Consider the following 23810-nt stretch of genomic DNA (forward strand, 5'->3'; position numbering starts at 1 on the left):
TTTTTTTTTTGCGTCATAGGGGGCGTAACCTGATGTTTGAGCCAGTTTTCACATTTATGCAAGTTTGGCCAACATACATTTCTCTTAGGATGGTGTGTGTGACCACTCCCGAAAAACCTTTTGGGCACTTAAGAAAAACCAGCGCGCATCAAGAAATTGGCGCAGAAAGACATCATTGTATTTATGCAAAGTTTTGGAGGGAGTCAAGAATATATTAAATATGCATCATTAAGCTTAATTTTTTCCAACTGAAAACGCAGAAAGTGGAAGTTTCAGGCAATCCTTTAATTTTGGATTTTTTAAAAAGTGCCACGCCAACACCGAATGTCTCCAAACCGAGCTTCAGCGTCGGAGCGTTGGCCGGCAGATTCGGTCCATCACCTGGACTTAGGGGCTTGGGGCTTGACTTCAAAAGTAGCCCGGGGGCGGGGGTGGGTGGGTGGTGGAAGCTGAACTGAAGGGATGAGAACCCTTACACTATGCAGCAAGCTGCATCAAATGAAGCCCGTGGAGGCGGGTGCAGGGGCGGGGTAAGCCGAACTGAAGGGATGAGAACCCTTACATCATCATCATAGGCATCCCTCGAAATCGAGGAAGACTTGCTTCCACTCTAAAAATGAGTTCTTAGGTGACTGAACAATCCAATACGGGAATTACAGTCTCTGTCACAGGTGGGACAGACAGTCGTTGAAGGAAAGGGTGGGTGGGACAGGTTTGCCACACACTCCTTCCGCTGCCTGCGCTTGGTTTCTGCATGCTCTCGGCGATGAGACTTGAGGTGCTCAGTGCCCTCCTGGATGCATTTCCTCCACTTAGGGCAATCTTTGGCCAGGGACTGCCAGGTGTCGGTGGGGATGTTGCATTTTATCAAGGAGGCTTTGAGGGTGTCCTTGAAACATTTCCTCTGCCTACCTTGGGCTCGCTTGCCGTGTAGGAGTTCCGAATAGAGCGCTTGTTTTGAGAGTCTTGTGTCAGGCATGCGAACAATGTGGCCCGCCCAGCAGAGCTGGTCGTGTGTGGTCAGTGCTTTGATGCTGGGGATGTTGGCCTGGTCGAGGATCCCAGGGGAATTGCAGGATCTTGTGGTGACATTGTTGGTATTTCTCCAACGATTTGAGGTGTCTACTGTATGTGGTCCACATCTCTGGGCCATACAGGAGGGCGGGTATCATTATAGCCCTGTAGACCACGAGATTTGGTGGCAGATTTGAGTGCCTGATCTTCAAACACTCTTTTCCTCAGGCAGCCGAAGGCTGCGCTGGTGCACTGGAGGCGGTGTTGAATCTCGTCGTCGATGTCTGCCCTTGTTGATAATAGGCTCCCACAGGGGTTGGTTCCCGATTGTGCATGCTCAGACCTGGGTTTGGTCCACACTAGGGCATCAAACTTGGGGAGAAAGACAACAGAGAAGCTTGTCCTACCTGCTGTTTTGAGCGTCTTGCAAAGGTACAATTTAAGCATAGAGGCAATACTGGCAATGCCATACCTATGTGCAAGCCTTCTGCATGATGGTGCTGTGGAGGAGCCAATTGATTCGATGTCCTCACATGAGGAACCTCAGAACATGTAGGATGATGGACAGGAAGTCTTACCCACATCGGGTATATCAAGACAGGCATTCATACCTGCACCTGAATGATGCAGACTTTGTGAGAAGTCTGCGTTTCTGCAAAGATGTTGTAACCAAGATCTGTGAGTTAGTAAAAGCAGACCTGCTTTGTCAGTTGAAGTGAAGGTTACAGCTGCACTTTCATTCTATGCTTCTGGATCATTCCAAGCCACAACTGGGGATGTGTGCGCCATTTCTCAACATGCAACATATATCTGCATTTAGCAGGTGACTGCTGCACTATATGCCTGGAGGAATAACTACATAAAGTTCCCCAAGACCGCCTAGGCAATGCGTGAAAGGGCTGTGGGCTTCTCCAGGATTGCTGGCTTTCCAAAGGTACAGGGCTGCATTGATTGTACCCACATTGCCTTGAAAGCACCTATGGAGGATTCTGAGATGTACAGGAACAGAAAAGGCGTCCACTCCATTAACGTGCAGCTCCTGTGTGACGACATGCATTGCATCATGTCAGTTGATGCAAGATACCCTGGGAGCACCCATGATGCGTTCATCCTACACGAGAGCGCTATATCTGCCATGTTTCAGCAGCAGCCAGAAAGGCAGAGCTGGCTGCTGGGTGGCAAAGGATATGGCCTCGACACCTGGCTCATGATGCCCCTACATGTAACCCGGATTGGAAGCTGACCGGGAATACAACATACAACATACAAAAGCAAAATACTGTGGATGCTGGAATCTGAAATTAAAAACACAAAATGCTGGAAATCTCAGCAGGAATACAACATATGTTGCACATTGCGACGCGCAGCATAATAGAGGACCATTAGCATCTTGAAACAGCGTTTCCGATGCCTGGATCATTCCGGAGGCTACTTGCAATACTCCCCTGAGATTGTTGGTCAGTTCACTGTTTTGTGCTGCATGCTGTTAACATAGCCATCATGAGGCAGCAGCAGCTGGTAGCAGAATACCCACCTGAGGTGAGAGTGGCTCATGATGTTGAGGAAGATGATGAGGAGGAGGATGGGGAAGCCACGCAACTACCTGAACCTGGAGCATGATGGCCGAGGAGGGCGGCCATTGTGCCCTTTTAACGATTGCTCGAGCCTTGCGCTAGCAGCTCATCCGTGAACGCTTTCGCTGTCTGAAGGCTCAGCGGCAGCTATTCCAAATGGACCATGTTTACTGTTTGGTCCTGTTCCGTAATGTATTGTGTTAATGGAACAAATAATGGAAATTATTTTTCTTTACTTCAAAAAGTTGTGTTAATAATGGAATAAGTAATGGAAATGATTCAGTTATAGTTTAAAATATATTTTATTCATATGTTTAAAAAACATTTGCTTGTACTTAGCTTAACTTTAATAAAAATATTCTTGCGTCAAACTTTAAAGTTTTCAGTTAAGATCACTTATAAACTTCAAGAGCACATCCAAACTCTAAGATGACTTCAAAACTTTAAGATCACTTACAAACTTTTGAACTTGTAAATTTCCATAACTTACAAAAAACTTTTAATTTGAGAATAGTTAAAGCAGTAACAACAACAGCTGCAGCAAAGGCCGCACCCATCTCTCCTCCACCTTATTCTAAGACCGCCCGTTGCACTTGATCTTCTTGACTCCACCCCTGCCCACAGGTGGTGGCGCAGCATTTCTCGGGTTAGTACCAAGCTTATTCTTTCCAACATCTCGGGTATTGCGCACTTTTTGCGGGGGGGCGGAGCAGTCGGTAATGTGGAAGGCCCGGCTTGGGCTTCTTCAGAGGCTGATCTGGGGATTGGAGTGGGAGTAGCAGTTGATTCTGTCAATGGCTGCGGCGTCTGGGTTTGTTCCCTTACTGCAGCAGCTAACTCTGACATTCGCTCCCTCATGTGCCCTGACAGTGTCTCAACTACCTCCAACATTCCCTCCCCCATGTTCGCCGACAGTGTCTCAGCTATCTGTGACATTCCCTCCCCCATGTTGAACAACAGCGTGTCAATTGCCTGCAACATTCCCTCCCTCATGTTCACTGATAACGCATCAGCTACCTGCGACATTCCCTCCCTTGTGTGCACCGACATTATATCAGCTGCCTGAGACATTCCCTCGGTCATGTTCCCGGACAGTGTTCCCATTTCTCATGAGAGTGTTGTTATTTCTCCCGATAGTACCGATTCCTCATCACCTACTCCACTGTTGGTGTCCAGGAGGGATCATGTAAGGTCAATGCTCTCCACACTCATTGCCATCATCTGAACCACATCTGTTAGTTCCTGCATCTCAGGAGAGCCCTGACGAGTTCTCCTTCCCCTCCTTCCCCTCCTCACCCTGGGTATGCCTTGCTGCACCCCACTGGGACCCGCAGCCTTGGACTGTGGGGAACCATGGAATGTCCTAACACTCGTATCACTCAGGAAAGGGGCTGGCACCTCAATGGGCAGCACCTGCATCGCCTCCAGAGTGAGTACAGTAGTGGTGACTTCATCCATCACCTCCCCCTCCCACTCGACCTGCCCCTCACCCTCACCCTCCCCCTCACCCCCATGCTCTTGGTCTGGAAGGTGGGATTGGAAGAGGTTCTCCTCTTCCGGCTCGTCCTTGTCTAAATCTTCTGCATCAGCTTCAGCCTCGTCCGGGTTGGCCTCAAGTTGTGCAAAATATAACAGAGAGCTGACAAATGGTTAGCAGCAGAGGAGGGGGCAGGGTGGGTGGCATGAGTAGGCTCACACAGTGCAGGCAGCAGGCCAATTTAAAGGACCACGATGAATTATAGTACATTGCATCAGCCGAAGCGTAGCTGACAGAGACATCCCTATGAACCGAAACATAGGTAACCCGCGCAGTACTCAACATTTAGCAAAGCCAGACTCTAGAATTTGCAGGATTTACCCTCTCCCTCGAGTGTGAGCTCAGCTTGTGCAGTTGTGGTTGCATCAAAGGACCCATCAAAGCAGCGGCCCTGTCTTACATGTGTGTTAATGGGTGCAGATTTGCCAGGCCTCCTCCTGTTCGAGTTCTTCCCCTTTTGTCTGCTACCTTCCTCTGCAAAGATGAAAATATAACTTTTTAGAGAGGGTCTCTTTCTGCCGGGTGGGACATATACAGATGGTCACATTTACAATTGCAATTCCAGTGAATAAATGAAAATATTACTCACACTAACTACTTGACCAAGGTCCTGCCACTTTTTGCATTGGCAACCAGACCTCGGGGTGATCACCATTGCACAGTAATCTTCTGCAAGTTGGTTTCAGCTTTTCTTCATATCTTTTGGTGAAATTTTTATCTGACCTCTGCTGGTGTCTAGCTCGTGCCATCTGGCCTCAGCTACAATAACTAGTGCCTCCACTTCATCCTGTAAGAAATTCTTGGCCCTTGAGCCGCGTTGCATCTTTTATTGGATCTTTGATTTTTCCAATTAGAATTAAAGTCCTTACACACAACTGGCTCTTTAAAAATGGCCGCATGCAGACCGGGAGCTGTACTGGGCATGTGCGCCCATAGCAGTCACGTCAAAAACTTCCTTTATTCTTTGCGCATGCGTGAAATGTAGGGGCCATCGTTTTTTCAGCGCAGACATTAGGCTCCACCCCCCCCCGCCACCCCCCGAAGCTGAAGGACAGGCTGCACGGCGCCAATTTCAAAAAATAGAACGGGGAAACTTGCCACTTATTTTTTTGAAGCAGTCGCAGCCAAAATAAGTGGGCGTAACTCTGGCAATGCGCCAAAAATCAGCATCGGGGAAAATTGAGCCCGTAGAGAGGCGTAGAGGTTTATCAACATAATCCTGAGCTATTGGGAGCTCTGTTTCACAAATTCTGGTACTCCTTGAGTTGAACAAAATGCACAATAATATCCTTCTGAGTTATCATTTTGTTACCATGGTGACTGCTGAACATGAATTTGTTTCTTTTGTTGGGTTGCAATGCCTCAGATTTTTTCTCCAAATCCTACTTGTGTGTTTCATTTTTGTGTTTTAATTTGGATACATAGTTCATATTGCCCAATTTCTCACATTGTTCAACCCTCCCACTGATCTAAAACACAGGAGGGATTCCATAAAGATACTCTTAATGGACTATTAAGTACATCGCACATACGATCATGTTGTTATACTGTTACTGTAGCAGTAGTAGTAGCTTCATAGAAAACACCTCCGCAGATCGGGAAGTATAAGAGCAGGAGTGGCATACCACTACAGCTTCCATTTAGGACCGAGATGAGGAGAAACTTCTTCACCCAGAGAGTGGTGAACCTGTGGAATTCTCTACCACAGAAAGTTGTTGAGGCCAATTCACTAAATATATTCAAAAAGGAGTTAGATGTAGTCCTTACTACTAGGGGGATCAAGGGGTATGGCGAGAAAGCAGGAATGGGGTACTGAAGTTGCATGTTCAGCCATGAACTCATTGAATGGCGGTGCAGGCTAGAAGGGCCGAATGGCCGACTCCGGCATCTATTTTTTATGTTCCTATGTTTCTATGAGCTGCTCCAAGTGTGCGACGGCTTCGAGGTGGGCAATTGGGTGATGTCATCAGGACCCAGGTCGCTGTTTGGAGTCTGGGCAGGAGCATTGGTGGGGCCCTGATAAAGCAGAGGAGCAGAAGAACGTGGAGGAGGTACGGCAAGGGGTCGGGGCGGAGGAGCGATGAGGGATCGTGGCTGAGAATTGGTGAGTGCTCATACTGGAGGTCCGGCGAATGTTGGTGCGGAGGTGCGACGGGAGATCGTGGCGGAGATGTGGCAAGTGTTTTGTGGTGGAGGAGCAGCGCGAGATCGTGGCGGAGGTGCGGCAAAAAGGTATGTGGCCCAGAAGAGCCGAGGGCCCAGGAGCAGCACGTCTCCAGTCATCCTGGTAAACCCTTGCCACTGGATAAAGGCCGAGGTCTGTCAATCCCGTGTGGTGGCTGATGTGCAACGGTCACCACACATTAAAAATATCCACGCACGGGCATTTTCCACCCCAGTAGTGGGGAAAATGTTGGAATCAATTATTAAGGATGAAATAGCAGCGCATTTGGAAAGCAGTGACAGGATCGGTCCAAGTCAGCATGGATTTATGAAAGGGAAATCATGCTTGACAAATCTTCTGGAATTTTTTGAGGATGTAACTAGTAGAGTGGACAAGGGAGAACCAGTGGATGTGGTGTATTTGGACTTTCAAAAGGCCTTTGACATGGTCCCACACAAGAGATTGGTGTGCAAAATCAAAGCACATGGTATTGGGGGTAATGTACTGACGTGGATAGAGAACTGGTTGGCAGACAGGAAGCAGAGAGTTGGAATAAACGGGTCCTTTTCGGAATGGGAGGCAGTGACTAGTGGAGTGCCGCAGAGCTCAGTGCTGGGACCTCAGCTCTTTACAATATATATCAATGATTTGGATGATGGAATTGAGTATAATATCTCCAAGTTTGCAGATGACACTAAACTGGGTGGCGGTGTGAGCTGTGAGGAGGATGCTAAGAGGCTGCAGGATGACTTGGACAGGTTAGGTGAGTGGGCAAATGCATGGCAGATGCAGTATAATGTGGATAAATGTGAGGTTATCCACTTTGGGGGCAAAAACATGAAGGCAGAATATTATCTGAATGGCGGCAGATTAGGAAAATGGGAGGTGCAACGAAACCTGGGTGTCATGGTACATCAGTCATTGAAGGTTGGCATGCAGGTACAGCAGGCGGCGAAGAAGGCAAATGGCATGTTGGCCTTCATAGCTAGGGAACTTGAGTATAGGAGCAGGGAGGTCTTACTGCAATTGTACAGGGCCTTGGTGAGGCCTCACCTGGAATATTATATTCAGTTTTGGTCTCCTAATCTGAGGAAGGAAGTTCTTGCTATTGAGGGAGTGCAGCGAAGGTTCACCAGACTGATTCCAGGGATAGCTGGACTGACATATGAGGAGAGACTGGATCAACTGGGCCTTTATTCATTGGAGTTTAGAAGGATGAGAGGGGATCTCATAGAAACGTGTAAGATTATGATGGGACGGGACAGGTTAGATGCGGGAAGAATGTTCTCGATGTTGGGGAAGTCCAGAACCAGGGGACACAGCCTTAGGATAAGAGGTAGGCCATTTAGGACTGAGATGAGGGGAAACTTCTTCACTCAGAGTTGTTAACCTGTGGAATTCCCTGCCGCAGAGAGTTGTTGATGCCAGTTCATTGGATGTATTCAAGAAATAGTTAGATATGGCCCTTATGGCTAAAGGGATCAAGGGGTATGGAGAGAAAGCGGGAAAGGGGTACTGAGGTGAAGGATCAGCCATGATCATATTGAATGATGGTGGAGGCTCGAAGGGCCGAATGGCCTACTCCTGCACCTATTTTCTATGTTTCTATGTTTCAATTGGAGTTCAGGACTGGAACATCGGGTCTTTCATTAAAACATTTGTGAATCGTGGAAGCATCCTCATTCGAGGTACCGCCTATGATGATGAGTAGTAGTAATATTAGGCAGTTCCCCGTGTCGAGCATGACCCACTTAGTATCTTAGAAATTTGTAGCACAGAAGGAGGCCATTTCGGCCCATCTTCCACAGCAAAAAAAGATGAGTTCACAAGTGTTTCAAAGAGGGACCTGACATTCTAGGTACCGAGCTACATCTTGAAGGGTGGAAGATGCCTGTGTGTGAATTCTTCTACAGTGGAGTGACCGTTGCACACCAGCCACCATACGGGCTTGACAGAGCAAGGCCTTGGTCCAGTGGCAAGAGTTAACAAGACGACTGGAGACCAAGCAATATTGGATATGTTCTGTATCCAGTATTTAATATTTTCCCTGAGCTCATTCTCTATCTTTACTGAAATTTACATTCAATTGTGAGTGTAATTTTTTGTTCTGTGGCATCCAAATGTACTCTAAGTAAATATTTCTGCAAGATAAATATTAGTTTGTGAGGTGCCTGTCTGTACCATATTGTGTGGCACTTGACAGTAGGTGATGGATGTTTTATCCTTTTTTGTTCTCTATACTTATACTTATTTATGTGTGAAGTTTGCAGATTCTATCCAATTGGGTAGCTTTACAAAGTGGAGAATGATTTATAGTCTAATTTCATTTATTTTACACTGAATATTTTTCATCGTAGTCTGGAAAAGATGCCTGTCGCAAGAACTACTTCAGTGTTCAGAATACTAAAATGAGTAAGCATAATGATGAATATGCCAAATGCAGTCAATAATGAAGTGATTTATGCTTGTTGGTAATGTACAATGCATCAGCTGCCATCAGTCCCTATAGAATTTAATATGGATAACATACCAATGTGCTCATAAAGTAAACCTCAGTTGTAAGACTAAACTGCACAGATGTGGTGAACAACTCAATGTAACTTCAAGTAACAGATATGCCATCGGTGAAGACTGTCTACTTTCCCTCAACCTTCTGAACTCATGAATACAAGTTTGTGTAACATGTCCTCATACGTTAATTCTGGTGAACCTACATCCCACTGCCCTCCCGCCCCCAACTCCAAAGCCAATAATTCTTTCCTGAGGCTTGTGCCCAAAACAGATTTGTATTTCATCAGTGACAACACCCATACTTTACTCAAGTCCTGTGACTTTTTTAAAATGCTTGTGCTTCGCAAAGAAAACTGAACAGATTTAAATGTTTCTTAATTTGCTGCATATTCTGGGGCTTGAGTGTTTTTATTGCAAAAAGAATTTGACTTTTAGACAAATCCAGGTATTATACCCTCAGAGTAGATTAAGTGTGTTATTTGTTTAAGTTCCAAACTGAACTTTTATGTTGGCAAAAGTTCCTATACTTGGACAGAACCGTATGGTAGTTGATATGGTTTTGTGTGCACTTTAATGAATGCTAGAGTCTCTTTTTATTCATCCTGGATTTTACAAAGCTATGTTGAATCAACATTTTGGATTAATAGTTAATGATAAATCTTTACTATCCAGCCGATTGCTCCAAATTCACCTAATGGTAATGCATATCATAAAACTATTAATTTAAACATTTGGAAAATCAGCTCCACATCTCTCTTTCTCCCACCACCCCAAATTTCCAATATGTGCATGTTGCAGGTGAAGCTCATTGCCAGGGGCATAAGGTTGGAAAGTTACCTCAGAAAAACCTATTTTTTCCTTAAAGCCCTTGAGGAGTATTTTTACATTGAGAAACCTTTTCTGTGCAGTTAGGGACTTTTGATCATGTGAGCTGGTCATTATCACATTGCTGTTTGTGGGAGCTTGCTTGTGGGCAAGTTGGCTGCTGCGTTTCCTATATTACAACAGTGATTACACTCCAAAAGTACTTCATTGGCTGTAAAGTGCTTTGAGACATCCAGTGGTCATGAAAGATGCTATATAAATCCAAGTCTTTCTTGAAAGTAGGGTGCCCAAAACTGGGCAGAATATTTTAACTATGATGCAAACAGCAATTTGTATAGGTTTAGCATTGCCTTTTTTTATACTTGATGCACCTATATGTCGAGCCTAAGATCCCATTTTCTTTTAAGCTTTATCAACTTGTTATGCACTTTTAAAGATGTGTGTATCTGAACCCCAACGTCTCTCTGCTCGTTTCTTGTTTTAATGTTTTACCATTGCACATACATTTCCCCTCTCTTTTTCGTGCTAAAATGTGATACCTCACATTTCTTTGCATTACTATGGGCTGAATTTTCCACATGGCTGATTTTTGGCACAGTTGAAGAGGTATGTCCGATTTTTTCTTTTAGTGGCCCGACTGCGCCAAAAAATAAAGTTCAAAGTTTCGCTGGAATGGACATTGAATTTGGAGCGGCGCACATTGGCCTTAAGCACTGTGGGTGGAGCTTAAGGCCTGTGCCAAAAACTGATGTTGCCAAGGTAACGAGGGATACTCTGATGGGCTGAGGCTGGAAACTGAAACTGACAAAGGGCTGAGGCTGGCCTGGAAACTGACCTGACGGCGCTGCTATCCCGGGCCGAAAGGACCCTCGCCGTGCCACTCCTATCCTGGGCCGAATGGCCCCCCCCCCCCCACGCCAGGTGCCGGTGCCGCTGCTCTCCTGAGCTAAAAGGCGCCGACCCCAACGCCGCTCCTTCCCGGGCCGAAGGGCACCAGAAAAGAATTCCCGTTTTCCACATGAATGGTGTGGTGTGCCCGCGCACTTTCAGAGCTGCTTGTGAGCAGAAAAATCGGAGCTGCTGCAATAGGGATATGGGACAACGACCAGGAATTTTCAAGCAGATGAAACTGAGGCCCTCGTTTCTATCATTGAGAGCAGATAGCATGAGCTTCAGAACAAAGGTCCAGTTAAAGTAAAGCCCAAAGAAATGAACAGATGTTGGGACAAAGTTGGAGATGATTTCTCTGCAATGGTGACCACCCCGAGGACTGGCAACTAGTGCAAAATGTAGTGGCAGGACCTTGACCAAATAGTTTCTGTAAGTAATATTTTCATTTTATGTACTGGAATTACAATTATAAATGTTACCATCTGTGTGTGCAACCACAGCAGGCCCCTTCTCTTAAAAAGTTGCATCTTTGCAGAGGAAGGCGCAGATAAACAGAGAGCGAACAAAACTGGAGGAGGTTCGGCAAATGTGCACCCACTGACACCCCTGGAAGTGAGGATCGCTGGAATGATTGGTGCTGGCTCTAGAAGATCAACAACCGGTGCACACGCTGGGCCCAGCTTACAGAGTGAGGGTAAGTACTGCAAATTCCACAGTTTGGCTTGGCTAATGTTATGTCCTGTGTGGGCTAGCCACGCTTTGGTTTATGGGATGTACTCTCTGTCAGCTACGCTTCGGTTTATGCAGTGTGCTGTCTGAGCCTACTCTTGCCACCCTGCCCCCTTCCCTACTGCTAACCGATCGTCTGCTCTGTTATATTTTGCAGAGGTTGCACCCATCCCTGAGGAAGCACAACCCCCTGCCACAGAAGAATGATCATTTGTGGAGGAGCCTGACCAGGACGAAGTTTTTAATGCAGAACTCTCACAGTAAGATCAGGACAAGGATGAGCAGGAGGATCAGGAAGAGTGGGAAGGCCCCAATGTTGAGACTGTGACACTGAATCTGGAGGAGGTGGTGCCGCACATGAATGTGCCAAGCCCTTTCTGGACTGCTACGAGCAAGGGGATATTTCATGGTGTCCCACAGTCCAAGGTTGCGGATCCCAGTGGGTTGCAAGCGAGCCACACCCAGGGTGAGGAGGGGAAGGAGAGCTCCAGAGCGCTCTCCTGGAATGCAGGATCCAACAGACATTGTTCAGCTCATGGCAATGTGGGGAGAGCATTGAGCTTACCCAGTCACTCCTGGACGCCAAGGGTGGGGTGGGTCATGAGATAGCGGGATTGTCGTCAGAAGTAATGACACTCGGGTGAAATGGGAACATTGTCGCAACACATTCGGGAGGGAATATTGGATTAGCTGATACACTGTCGGGGCAGATTAAGGAGGGAATGTCGGAGTTAGCTGTTGCAATAAGGGAACATGCCCTGGCTCTCATTGGCCAGCGGCAAATGATGGAATCAACTTGTGATCCCCAGACCAACCTCAGATGGTGTGCCAGTTCATCCACATTCTGAGGAAGAGGCCGAGGAGGCCCAAGCTGGGCCTTCCACACAATGCCGTCTCTTAGGACTGCCCACACCCACCAATAAGAAATGTGCTATCCATGGGATGCTTGAAAAAAACAATTTGGTTCCAGTGGGAGAAGGCCTGCGTCACCAGCCAAGGGTAGAGGCAGCAAGGGACGGGCAAGCGCGGCAGCGGGCGGTCTTACAATAAGGGTGAGGAGAGATGGCTGCAGCTAAAGTTTGTTTGCTGCTGTTGTTGTTGTTACTGTTGTTGTTATATTATTATTTAACTGATCTTAATTTAAAAGTTTGAAGTTTTTAAGTCATGTAACTTGAAAAGCTTAAAGTTTGTAAGTGATCTTAATGGAAAAGTTTAAAGTTTGTAACAAAAATATTTTTATTAAAGTTATGTTAAGTACAAGTGTACAAATGTTTAATAAACGTAATTATTTTTTCAATTAAACCAGAATCATGAACATTATTCCTTAAATTAATGCAACACACAGTCAACCAACATGGTGACATTATTCTTTAAATTAGCGCAACAGTCATTCAACATGGTGAATGGTCAAACATGCCGCACAGCCTTCATGCAGCAAAGCGTTCAAGGATTAGCCGCTGAATCAAGGCTCTTGCAATGGCTATAGATGCATGAGGGCCTCCCCCCTCCTCCGCCATCGTCCTGCAGGTTGAGGTGGTGGCATGGCTTCCTCATGCTGCAGCTGCTGCTCTTCCTCATCAACGTGCTTGTCGTCCTCCTCATTCACTCACGCCTGAGGTTGCTCTTCAACCTCCAGTGCCTGTTGCCTCATGATGGCTAAGTTGTGCAGCCTACAGCACACGATAGTGAACTGACCGACTATCTTGGGGGCATATTGCAGGTAGCCTCCAAGTGGTCTAGGCATCGGAAATGCTGCTTTAGTATTTCAATTGTCCTCTCGATGCTACGTGCGGTTATGTGGGACATGTTATACTGACGCTCGGCTTCTGTCCGGGTATTGCATAGGGGGCGTCATGAGCCAGGTGGCAAGCCTGTAACCCTTGTCCCCCAGCAGCCAGCTCTGTCCTTCTGGCTGCTGCTGAAAAATGGCAGATATAGCACTCCCGCATAAGATGAAAGCTTCATGGGTGCTCCCTGGGTATCTGGCATCAACTGTCATGATCCGATGCATGTCATTGCAGACCAGCTGGACATTTAGTAAGTGGAACCCTTTCCTGTTCCTGTAAACCTCTGAATCATTCAAAGGTGCTCGCAAGGTCAGTCGCACCCTGTACCTTGGGAAAGCCAGCAATCCTCGAGAAGCCCACAGCCCTGGGCGGTCATGGGGAACTTGAAGTAGTTGTCCCTGTGGGCATACAGTGCAGTAGTGACCTGTCAAATGCAACCATGTGTCGCATGCTGCGAGATGCTTAGTTGATGCCTGGAACGAGCCGGAGGCATAGAAGGCAAGTGCTGCAGTCACCTTGACCTCTCTGGGTAGTGCAATCCTCCTCCCGTTTCTAGGCTGCAGGTCTGCCCTGATAAGTTGGCAGATCTCTGTGGTCACCTCTTTCCAAAAACGTGGCCTGCGAATGCAGTCTGCCTCACTCAGGTACAGGTATGAGTGCCTCTTCCTGTACATCCAATGCGGGTAAGGCATCCTTGCCATCATTCTTCAAGCTCTCTGGTTCTTGAGATAGTGTTGTCTTATTAATCTTTTCCTTTGCATAGCCATGATGCAAAACGCTCTTACTAAATGAGGTATTGTTAGGATCGCCCCCATTATTTTTTTCTTATTTGCAAACAAAATGAAACTACTCACAGAAAGTATTCACACCTTCCCTCTCTCTGCAAAAGGTTGACGCCCTTGTCCATGGACCACACCCTGATCTGTGCATGTGCATCGCTAGGCTCGGTTTCTAAGGTGATGCAACGCTCAAGGCAGAGATTTGGGGCGCACACAGCACAAAATACATGGGATAAAATGAAGACTGCGGGCAATATTCACTATTTATTGTTAGCTCTGCAACAAACTGGTTTTGTCCCCTCTCCGATGATCACCGGGCTCGAGGCATGGAGTGCCGGCCGGCAGGATCACTGGCCGAAAGGCCCCACACCTGCCCCCGGTGCCGCTGCCGTCCTGAGCCAAAAGGCCCCCCGCCGAAACAATTGTGTCTTCTCTCTGCCAATTTTCTCTTCTCTGCACTGATTTCCTTAAGTGTAGATAAGGTTTTTCAGAAGGGTGCAGTGCGCTGTTTTAGAAAGAAATCGTACTTGACCAAACTCACTTAAATGGCCACAAATGACACACCCAGCTGGTTCCGCCCCTAGTGATGTCAAAAAATCGTGAACTAAAAAAATCAGGAGTACCTACTTGTGAATGGCACAGAAACTTTGGGGAAACTTGCAGATTTTAGTCTGCTCCAAGGAAAACAGCGTAGGCCAAACAAACGGCACAGAATGGTGGCGAAAATTCAGCCCATACTGTCTCCCTGCTTAACCTACAACCCTGTCTCTCTCCCCCTGAAGTTGTGCATAGTCCTCTTTGCAGTTAACTATGCTTCCTATTTTTATGTTTTCTGCAAATATTCAGAATGTGACCAATGGCCAAGTCTAGAAAGAGAGGAAATGTTCCCAACATTGATGCCTAGTGGATACCGGTGAGGAAACACTTTAATTAACTACTACTCTGTTTTTGCTCTTCAACCAGCTTCCTGTTCCTGCTGCCACATTCAGTTTTTCTTTTTAATACCATGTGCCATAATTTTATTAATGACACTCTATTGTGGCATTTCATCAAGCACCTTTTGAAAATCTATACACATAACCTTCATTACTTTATCAACACATTCCTCATCATTTACAAATCTGCCTTTCATAGAAACATAGAAACATAGAAAATAGGTGCAGGAGTAGGCCATTCGGCCTTCGAGCCTGCACCGCCATTCAATGAGTTCATGGCTGAACATGCAACTTCAGTACCCCATTCCTGCTTTCTCGCCATACCCCTTGATCCCCCTGGTAGTAAGGACTACATCCAACTCATTTTTGAATATATTTAGTGAATTGGCCTCAACAACTTTCTGTGGTAGAGAATTCCACAGGTTCACCACTCTCATTTATTAACCTATGTCTTAAGCGATTATTAATTGTGTCCAGTATTATGGTCTCTGGAAGCTTATGGGATAATCAATCCATAGTTCCCTGACTAATTCCTTTTTTTTCTTTTTGGAAACTGATCTGGCACAAATTCCTTGTCAAAGGCTGTTGGAAAGTGTTCGGTCAGATGTTCTACTATTTCCTCTCTGACATTTCTCGGCAGTCAAGAATGCATGGCATCATGGCCTGGTACCATTTCCAATTTGAGTTCCAACAATTGTTTTAGTACTATTAGTGAAGTTAATACACAAGAGGAGGAGGCTCCATGAACACCCCCATGCCCAACCATAGTGGAATCCATCATGCGAGTACAGGTGAAAAGGCTGAAATCTTTGGAGTTGTCTTTAGCCAACAGTACAGGTTGAATTGTGGTCCCTACCACCATAAATGACAAAGTCCAGCCAATTTAGTTAACTCCACATGATATGTTCACCAGACTGATTCCCGGGATGGCAGGACTGACATATGAGGAGAGACTGGATCAACTAGCCACTGGAGTTTAGAAGAATGAGAGGGGATCTCATAGAAACATATAAGATTCTGACGGGATTAGACAGGTTAGAGGCAGGAAGAATGTTCCTGTTGCTGGGGAGTTCCCGAACCAGGGGACACAGTCTAAGAATAAGGGGTAAGCCATTTAGGACCGAGATGAGGAGAAACTACTTCACTCAGAGAGTGGTTAACCTGTGGAATTCTCTACCACAGAAAGTTGTCGAGGCCAGTTCGTTCGATATATTCAAAATGGAGTTCGATATGGTCTTTACGGCCAAAGGGATCAAGGGGTATGGAGAGAAAGCAGGAAAGGAGTACTGAGGTTGAATGATCAGCCATGATCTTATTGAATGGCGGTGCAGGCTCAAAGGGCCGAATGGCCTGCTCCTGCACCTAATTTCTATGTTTCTATTAAAAAGTCGTTCTGTGCACTAGATGCAGGAAAATGTATGGACACTGACCATATCCTGGCTGGAGTGCTGAAGACTTGTGCGTCAGACGTAGCCATTCAGAGAAAAACATAGAAACATAGAAAAAAGGTGCAGGAGTAGGCCATTCAGCCCTTTTAACCTGCACCGCCATTCAGTGAGTTCATGGCTGAACATGAAACTTCAGTACCCCCTTCCTGCTTTCACGCCGTACCCCTTGATCCCCCGAGTAGTAAGGACTTCATCTAACTCCCTTTTGAATATATTTAGTGAATTGGCCTCAACTACCTTCTGTGGTAGAGAATTCCACAGGTTCACCACTCTCTGGGTGAAGAAGTTTCTCCTCATCTCGGTCCTAAATGGCTTACCCCTTATCCTTAGATTGTGATCCCTGGTTCTGGACTTCCCCAACATTGGGAACATTCTTCCTGCATCCAACCTGTCCAAACCCATCAGAATTTTAAACGTTTCTATGAGGTCCCCTCTCACTCTTCTGAACTCCAGTGAATACAAGCCCAGTTGATCCAGTCTTTCTTGATAGGTCAGTCCCACCATCCCGGGAATCAGTCTGGTGAATCTTCGCTGCACTCCCTCAATAGCAAGAATGTCCTTCCTCAAGTTAGGAGACCAAAACTGTACACAATACTCCAGGTGTGGCCTCACCAAGGCCCTGTACAACTGTAGCAACACCTCCCTGCCCCTGTACTCAAATCCCCTCGCTATGAAGGCCAACATGCCATTTGCTTTCTTAACCGCCTGCTGTACCTGCATGCCAACCTTCAATGACTGATGTACCATGACACCCAGGTCTCGTTGCACCTTCCCTTTTCCTAATCTGTCACCATTCAGCTGTACAGTGGCCCTTTTTGTTCTTTGCCTTGGGTTTCTCTGCCCTCCACTTTTCCTCATCTCCTTTCTGTCTTTTGCTTTTGCCTCATTTTTGTCTCCCTCTGTCTCCCTGCATAGGTTCCCATCCCCCTGCAATATTAGTTTAACTCCTCCCCAACAGCACTAGCAAACACTCCCCCGAGGACATTGGTTCCGGTCCTGCCCAGGTGCAGACCGTCCGGTTTGTACTGGTCCCACCTCCCCCAGAACCGGTTCCAATGCCCCAGGAATTTGAATCCCTCCCTGCTGCACCACTGCTCAAGCCACGTATTCATCTGCGCTATCCTGCGATTCCTACTCTGACTAGCACGTGGCAGTGGTAGTAATCCCGAGATTACTACTTTTGAGGTCCTACTTTTTAATTTAGCTCCTAGCTCCTTAAATTCTTTTCGTAGGACCTCATCCCTTTTTTTACCTATGTCGTTGGTACCAATGTGCACCACGACAACTGGCTGTTCTCCCTCCCATTTCAGAATGTCCTGCACCCGCTCCGAGACATCCTTGACCCTTGCACCAGGGAGGCAACATACCATCCTGGAGTCTCGGTTGCGGCCGCAGAAACGCCTATCTATTCCCCTCACCATCGAATCCCCTATCACTATCGCGCTCCCAATCTTTTTCCTGCCCTCTTGTGCAGCAGAGCCAGCCACGGTGCCATGAACTTGGCTGCTGCTGCCCTCCCCTGATGAGTCATCCCCCCCAACAGTACTCAAAGCAGTGTATCTGTTTTGCAGGGGGATGACCACAGGGGACCCTATCTTTCTTGTACTGCTCTTCCTGCTGGTCTTCCATTCCCTATCTGGCTGTGGACCCTTCTCCTGCGGTAAGACCAACTCACTACATGTGATACTCACGTCATTCTCAGCATCGTGGATGCTCCAGAGTGAATCCACCCTCAGCTCCAATTCCGCAACGCGGATCATTCCTACAGCTAAGCTCTTTCAGTACAGCTTATGACATTAGCATCTATCCAACAACGTGGAAGGTTTGCCGGTTATGTTCTATTCACAAGAAACAGGACAAATCTAACCTGGCCAATTACTGTTTTATCAACCTCCTCCCAATCATTGATAAGTTGATGGAAGGATTCATCAATTGTGTCGTTAAATGACACCTAATCTCCAATATCTTACCAGCCTAAGCACCGTATAGTAAGCCAAAGACTTCTTTGGCAGTATTAATGTTGCCTGTTCAATAGTCTACAATTATTAGTCTTATGCATCAGATAGATTGCCAGAGACCAAAAAAAAGACTGCATTAATACTTTAACTCAATAAAAATAGATCTCTTAGGAAGAAGAAAGCAAGAGCTTATTTGAATAGTGTCATGGAATGTTTTACATCCACCTGAGAAGGCAGATAGGACCTTGGTTAAACATCTTACCTGAATGCCGTCACTTCAGATAGTTCAGCAATCACTCAGTACTGCATTAAAGTGTCAATCAGAATTATGTACTCGAGTCTCTGGAATGGGACTTGAACTCACAACCATTTCACTCTGTTACCACTGAGTTAAGGCTGACATTTAGCTTATCTGTCTTTAGCTGAAAACTAAGGTTTCATGCAAAGGAACACACTTGCTAAGTTTTGACTTAGATTAGATGAGATCACCTGCAATACATGGGTGTTGAAAACTGTTTCGAGAGACCCATAATCAAATTGAAGACTTTCTGATGAACTGAACTTGATAGACTCCAGGCTTGAGACCTCGGGCTGAAATTCACTTGCACAAGAAAGCTGGTGCACCTCCCGACTTTTTGGGGCTATCACCAACCCGATCAACATTCAGCCAAAAAAGTAAAAAAAATGGGTTCCTGCGTGAACAAGCGCCTCCAAACTGCACTTTGCAGTGGTGTGGGTGTGTTAATTGAAGTGGGATGACCACGGAGAAATTCAGCATGCTGATAATCTGGATCTAACGAGCCAGCTGCTCCCTGGCCTCCTTAAAGGTCAAAGTTTACAGCTTGGCCCTGAGGAGGGAAGGAATTTACTTTCAGGATGGTTGGTGCTCGAGGAGCAAGGAGGGCAAGCCGCTTTACCGATGCAGAGCTGGAGACCCGTATGCAGGGTGTAGAGGGCAGGAGAAGATTGATGTATCCCGACGTGGGGAGACCAACTCAGGAGGCCTTGAGTAATACATGGAGGGAGATAATAGAGGAAGTTTCAGGCACCTCCAATCATGAGAGGACTCCCATGCAGTGCATGAAACTATTCATGATATTATCCATCTTATGAAAGTGAGTACCTCTTCCATCAACTGCTGACCTTGCATCTGCGAGCCTCACTTACAACATTCTCTTATTTCCCATCCTCACTGTTTAGTCACTCAAGCAGCATTTCATTGTTTACACCTCTATACCACAATGGAGGCGCCCTTTCATCTCACACTTACAGCTGTATGTCAGAGACAAACACTTGTGCATGCATTTCTGATGTGTCATCACAGTGGTACTCACCAACCATGCTTTCTTTTGCAGGCCAAACTGGCTCACAATAGAGCTGAGCAAAGGAGGACCGGTGGTGGCGAGGCAGACACGCAGGTCCTCACATCTCTGGAGGAGAGGGTTCAGGGCGCTTGTCGGTGGACATGGTACCTTCCCTGTGGGTGAGGGTACTGCTGACGCTGATGTGGGTAAGTAAAGGCCCTCCTTTAATGCGCTCTCTCCTTGAATGCGCCAGCATCTACTGTTCCTTTCCTTCGTGGAAGTCTTCTAGTTGCATCCTCCATGCCTTCATCCCCTACCTCCCCCTCGGCTGCCCTTCTCCCATTTATGCTTGCAGATGACCGACCGAGTGGCAGCACACGCAGCACAGTCGCTAGTCACGAGAGATGTCGCAGAGCAGCTGGAGGCCTGCATCGCACCCTTCTCCATATAAAGCCTGAAATTTCAAGTCGCAGCAGTGAGGATATAGAGGGTTCAAGCCCTGCTGAGAGCATCCACAGCACTGAGGTGGAAGAGGAAGAGGAGGACACTGATGACACCAATGCATCACTGCTACCACCCACACGCGCCAACTCAGATACTAGGAGTGCGCGGTGTGACATGGTTGAGGTAGTACAGGGGTCTGCACTAGGGGTTTCACCAGGGCCCAGCGAGTTGCACCATGGTGACAGGGCTAGACAACCTCCAGTGCCATCTCTCTGGGGGGCATGTCCGCACCGGAGTTCTGCCGACGAGGACTCAGATGATGCTATCGATGTAGTGGCTTACAAAAGAAGGGTGGAGGCCATGCATTCCCAAATTTTGGGGGCACTGACAAGGGTGCGAGAGAAGTTGTCGGAAGTGATGAGTGTGGAGAAGTCCAGCTCCCGCATACTCGACAGCTCTGCACACACCATGGAGCCCATCATTGCCAGTGTGCAGGCGATGGTGGACTCCCAGAGTGACAGTGCAGATCCAGTTGTGATGCTACAACCTGCAGATGATGTGGCAGCTGCCATTTCAGCACAGGCGCGAGGGAACGGGCAAATCGGTGCTGGATTGGAGAGGATAGCCGCGGCCCTGGAAGCTCAAAATGCTCTTATGCACTCTGGTCAATAGGCCATGGAGCATCTTACTGCTGCCATGGAGTGTCAAACTTCTGCCATTTCTGGTGGATTTGAGACTCTGACTGCTCTCATGCAGTCTCAGCTCGATGCCATTCGACACCTCAGCGTTGCGTTCATGGCTGGGTCTAACACGGGCCACGAGGAACTTTCGGTGTCACGCCACACCACCAACCTGACCTCCCTCACCTTGGTGTTGGTGGTAATATGCCGCCCTCGGTGAGTGACTCAGGCTCCTCGGACCAGGATCCTGACAATGTGCTCCCTCAGGTTCACAGCATTCCTGGCCACTCCGCTAGTGCCTCCACGCATGGCCTTACCCGAGCCAAACCACTTAACCCTCCCAGGAGGGTGCTGCCCAGTCTGCACTCGGCCCTTCCAGGCTCAAGGGTGTTGGATGGCGTACGACAAGGTCATCTGTAACTCCCGAACAACAACCACAGCAGCCTTCCCAGACCCATGATGCAGCCACAGGGGAGACACTTAGGCATAGTGTTAGGATAGACACGCGTAAGAGGTGTTATAAGGAGATGCACGGGTAAAAAATGATGAATTGTGTTAGATTATTGTAGTATTTTTGATTCTGTTGTGTTTCTGCACTGACTTGCATCATTTGATAAATCTTTATTTTGTGCACATACATCTGGCCAGGTGTTTCATTTGGGAGTGGACATTTCTGTGTGAAGGCATTCATTTGGATGGCCATGGAAAGTTTGAGCTGAAGGGTCATGGGTGCATGAGATTATGTGAATCGTGCAGCTATCAAATGTAACTGGACCTCCCTTGCAGGGTTGTGATGGCGACAACGTTTCCAGGTTGTTGTAGGCATGCTCTGCCGCTGTCCTGGGGTTCCACAATGGAGTGAGCAGCCAAGTGGACAGGGGATATCCCTTGTCGCCAAGTAGCCAATCACAATCCTGATTTGGGCCGGTGAAGAGGACGGGCACACTGGTCTGACGCAGAATGTACAAATCATTGCTGCTGCCTGGGTACCTCGCATCAACTGCCGTGATCCGACGCTAGTGGTCACACATGAGCTGCACATTGAGGGAGTGGAACCCCTTGCGGTTGACAAAGATATCGGGGTGGGTGTTGTGGCACTCTCAGCCCAACGTGTGTGCAGTCGATTGCACCCTTCACCCTCGGGTACCCTGCAATGCAGGCAAAACTGGCCTACCTGCTTTTCCCTCGTCAGCTAACCCTAACCCTAACTCTTCTTCTGTACAGTGCATCGGTAATCTGCCGGATGGAGTGATGTGCAGAGAATTGAAAAATGTTGGAACTGTCTGCAGTTGCAGACTGGAAAGATCCTGTAGCATAAAAGTTCAGAGCTATAGTGACCTTGGTCTCAATGGTCAGAGCGGTCCTGAGCCTTGTGTGAGGCTCCAGATCTTGGAGCAGGACATTGCAGAGCTCCCGCAGTACCTCCTTTCTCAATCTCAGCCTTCGCAGGCATTGCTCATCACTGAGCTTGAGGAAGGAGAACTGACGTCTGTAGACCCTTTGAGGGTAGGGCCTCCTTCCCCCAGTTCTGTGTTGGCCACCTCCCATGGCAGCTCGATGATGGCCCTCCTCATGTTCGGGAGCCTCTGCAGGCTGTTGCTGGCAAAGCTCCAGGCCCAGTATTTGGTGGTTGGGGGGGGGGTGGTGGGAGGTGTGGTCAGCGTACCTGACCCTTCTCCTGACACCATCTCCCGCCTGGACATCCTCTCCACGTGCAGGTCTGCACACATCTGCAGACCCTTCTGGATGTTGGACAGGCATGGCTGCTGCCTTCCTTGCCCGCTGCCTCTCTGCATGTGGCTGATGGTGCCGTCTTCTCCCGCATGCCACCCTGCGTCTGACAAGGTGTACAAGGTATTCCCCTGCCAACACTGACCCCATTGTGTGTTTCAGCTTCACCCTGACAAGCAGGCCTCCACTAATGAGTCAGAGCTCAAAGTCTTGAAAACTATCCAAAAATTGATAAAGAGCACTTAGCAGGTTAAACAAATCCACAGAACCAAAACCAAACGTTTGTAGCAAAGATCGTGGAAATCCTCCGTTGTCCTGCTCCAGTGATGTCGAATATCATAGCAAAGTGTACCAACCCAAAAAGCTGGTGGGGGCACTGACCAAAAAAAAATCTATTTTTATAGTTGAATATGAGTGGCGTGGCCGCATAACAGCAGTGTGTATCCTGATGACGTCACCATTGCAGTAAGCCCCTTACCGCGGCAGCTGTTGGCAGATTTCAGCGCAAGTGCTCACTGCTGAAAAAACCCTTGCGCTGAATATGTGTCGGGAGCTGGGGGGGGCAATCGACCAGAATGTGTTGGCCAATCGATTTTGCAGATTAGCCGCTGAAAATTCGAGGTAATGACTCTTCTAGGGACACTGAATTTCGGCCCCCTCATTTTTTCAGTCATCCTTGCCATTGGTAAATATTTGAAAAAGAAAAATATCAATGGATATGGGAACGAGGCAGGAAAACTATCAGTGAGGCTGAATAGTCATCTGTGCTGTAAATTCTTTAAAAAAGAAAAAAGATTTCTATTTATCCAGATCTTTATCACAATTCTGAGAAATATTTCAAGAGTTCACACGAATTACTTTCAAAATAGTCACTATTATTTGGGTAAATATGGTATCCAGTTTGCACATAGCCAAATCCCACAAACAGCAATGTGATGAATGACTAGTTAATCTGATGATTGAGGGAAGAATGTTGGCTAAGACTCCAGGAGAACTCCCTTCTATTTTTCATAAACTGCTATGGGATCTTTAACTCCTATGTTAACAGCTAGATGGGATATTAGTTTAACATCTCACTGAAAAACAGCACACTTTGATATTTATATAGCACCTTTCTCAACCACCAGACGTCCTAAAGCACTTTGCAGCCAATGAAGTACTTTTGGAATGTAGTCACTGTTGCAATGTAGGAAACGTGGCTGTGTTCAAGCTGCCTTTTTAAGTGGCGAACCAGCCAGAGCGGTGCGTTCACTACAGTGTCGAGCTCCCAGTCTACAAACTGTGCTGCAACAGGTAATGCCATCAGTACAGCGAAATGCTGCAATCGCCATATTGTTAAGAGACTGAAGACTGTTTGTTCAAAGTACCACGGCTAAGGGAATAGTTGAGGGACTGAGTTGAAAATGGCCTCAGTGTTGAAGCCACTCACACTACCTCTTTGATATTCCTTAACAAGAGATTAATTACATTAGGACATACACAATATTGGGACCATGCTT

The 23810-nt window shown here is 47.1% G+C and overlaps 1 protein-coding gene across 2 annotated transcripts in view; it reads left to right on the forward strand.

Moving 5' to 3' along the window:
* The window catches only part of LOC139259903 (PTB domain-containing engulfment adapter protein 1-like), a 797963-nt gene that overhangs the window by 144240 nt on the left and 629913 nt on the right, over positions 1-23810 (forward strand). The gene's annotated exons all lie outside the window — the stretch shown is intronic.

This window comes from Pristiophorus japonicus, chromosome 3, assembly GCF_044704955.1.
Source record: "Pristiophorus japonicus isolate sPriJap1 chromosome 3, sPriJap1.hap1, whole genome shotgun sequence".
Lineage (NCBI taxonomy): Eukaryota > Metazoa > Chordata > Chondrichthyes > Pristiophoridae > Pristiophorus > Pristiophorus japonicus.